This window comes from Astyanax mexicanus, unplaced genomic scaffold (assembly GCF_023375975.1).
Source record: "Astyanax mexicanus isolate ESR-SI-001 unplaced genomic scaffold, AstMex3_surface scaffold_76, whole genome shotgun sequence".
NCBI lineage: Eukaryota > Metazoa > Chordata > Actinopteri > Characiformes > Acestrorhamphidae > Astyanax > Astyanax mexicanus.
Genome location: NW_026040086.1, coordinates 2,460 through 5,000, shown reverse-complemented (window position 1 = coordinate 5,000; position 2,541 = coordinate 2,460). Strand labels below are relative to the sequence as shown.

Here is a 2,541-nt window from a genome sequence, read left to right as displayed (position 1 = left end):
CCTCCAAAACGAAGCTTTCTTTAAAATGAAGCTTCCTCCAAAATAAAACTTTCAAGTTTCCACCCAAAATGATGCTCTCACCATAATGACCCCTTCTCCAAAACAAAGCCTTTTCCAAAATGATGCTTTCTCCAAAATGAAACCTTCACCCAAAAAGTAAAGTTTTTCACTAAAGTTAAGCTTTTGCCAGATTGACATTTTTTCCCACTAAAATGAAGAATTCCCCAAAACAAATCTTTGGCCAAAGAGCAGCTTCTGCTAAATTAAGTTTTCATAGAGAACAGACGTACTTTCACCAATTTAAAGCTTTTACCAAAATAAATCTCTCTCTCTCTCTCTCTCTCTCTCTCTCTCTCTCTCTGTAGTGATGAAGGTAACTCGGGCCGAGCTGTTTTTCTCTTAAACTCCAAACTAAACAGTCCTGTGAGAAATGTCCCGCTCGCTCTGAATGTCTCGTTGCTCGTTGATTGAAGCTCCAGAGTCATGAGCAGATTTGCTCTGCCAGGTTCAACAGCCGTCGAGCCGCCGGTCGGGTGTCCGTCATCACGCCGCCGCGGGGTGGTGGGCTGGTGATGTGTTGATGGTGAATCGGTGGTGGGTGGTGGGTGGTGGATGGGTGGTGGGGGGGCCGTGGGCGGCTCTTTGTTCCTGTTGTTATGGATGTGGATTTACAGTAACTGCAGTCGTTAAATAACGCTCTCGTTTATCTGCGCGAGAGTAGACTGCGTTTTTCAGAGCCGGGTACCAGAGCGTGCCGCGGCACCGGGGCGTGATTCATGAGGAGTTACGTGCAAACAGATTAAACTAATTCACCAGCCTGGTGTGGGTTCTGGTCCAGAACAGGCTAATTTAAGAACCGAGCCCAGTCTGACTCAACACTGAATAATTCTGGATTTAATGCTGCGTTTTATTTAGCTTTTTATTACAATCATTTAAAATAATCTCAAAACATTTCCAACAAAAATGATCTGCAGACTTTACCTTTACAGCTGTTCACTTTGTCAATCTTTGATTGGACTTTTTGGCAAATCTAACCTAAACCTGTCTCACTTTTATATGCAAGTATTGTTAATACCTCTTAAAACCTCTTCAGTGTTGTGAGAAGAAATGGAAACATCATTAAACATTACTTTCCCGAGTTTTATTGGAATGTGTTTTGGGGTCTGATATGTGGGAATGGATGTTCAGTATATTAATAAATGCGATGAATTTGAGCAGATAAAACATAAAAATCTGTGATTTGGGGTTTGTTTAGTTAAATTCCAGATAACAGTTGGAGTTTCTTCTAAATATTGCAACAAAATTGTATTGTGGTTCAGGATAGGGGCTGGGCGATATTGGAAAAAAATATATTATCTTGATATTGTTCTCAATTGCAATTAAAATTCAGTTCTCTAAAACTAAGCCTTTCTAAAACAAAGTGTTCTCTAAAAACGTAGCCTTTTCTAAAAATAAATCTTTCTCTAAAACAACAGAAGTACATCTCTACAAATCTCTTGAGATTCATATTGGATATATTTCTATATGGAAATTATCAATTTAAAAACAATTAAGAAAATCACACTAAAACATTCATTTTATTAATTAAATTAATTCCATTTAATTCCATTAATCTTTCAGCCCTAGTTCAGGTATTGTAATTTTATATTGTGTGATTTGTTTGATAATTTATTTTATATTTAATAAAATATTTTATAAAAGTTTCTTTATTATTATTATAAGGATGATAATGGTTGTTGTTGTTCTGAATCCTGAGATAACTCTAAACTCCACCCTGTTACTCCGCAGGTGCAGGACTCCGTCCCGTTGACCAATCCCGGCGTCTCTCAGGTGCGTATCCGTGGCGACGGAGGATCGTGGCGACGGCGGGATGGGACGGCAGCGTTCGGGTTTTCGGGTGGAGGAGACTGAAGCCCCTCGCCGTCCTGCAGCACCATCAGGACCCGGTCCAGAGCCTGGAGTTCTCCGACCATCAGGACCCCACCCAGAGACTGCTGGCAGCGGGATCTACCGACCAGCGAATCAGCATGTGGTCCATTTACACCCACTGCTGACTCCGCCCCCTCGAATCACTCTCCTTCTGCAGGACTCACCAATCAGGAGCCTGCAATCAGTGGAGGGAGGCAGGTCACATGGTTCCAATATTAGCATGTTAGCATATTAGCATAAATTTGGTTTCTGCTTAATGATGACATCATACGGTTTTTTTTTTTTTTTTTTATTAATGTCAAAAATATACAACTGCAATAAAATTAAACAGTATAAATTACATGCATTCAGAAGAAGCAAAACATCTAAAAATGTGTAACTTACCAAAAACCTGATTTTGTATAAAATAGTACTAAAACTGTAACAAAATAAAAAATACAACAAAAAACTAAAGTGTAACATATTTAATGCATATAAATAAACTGAATAAACAAATAATAGGAAGAAATATACAGTTAATATACAATTAATATACAATTTAAACAATTTAAAATACAAAACAACAATAGTGCTTTCAAGAAATAATGCAATATGATATTTAGTCTTTTTTTA

At 38.2% G+C, this 2,541-nt stretch overlaps 1 pseudogene; it reads left to right on the top strand.

Annotated features, from left to right (window-relative positions):
* The window catches only part of LOC125798676 (guanine nucleotide-binding protein subunit beta-like protein 1), a 42,692-nt pseudogene extending 40,515 nt beyond the window's left edge, over positions 1-2,177 (top strand).
* The last annotated feature ends 364 nt before the right edge of the window (positions 2,178-2,541 follow it).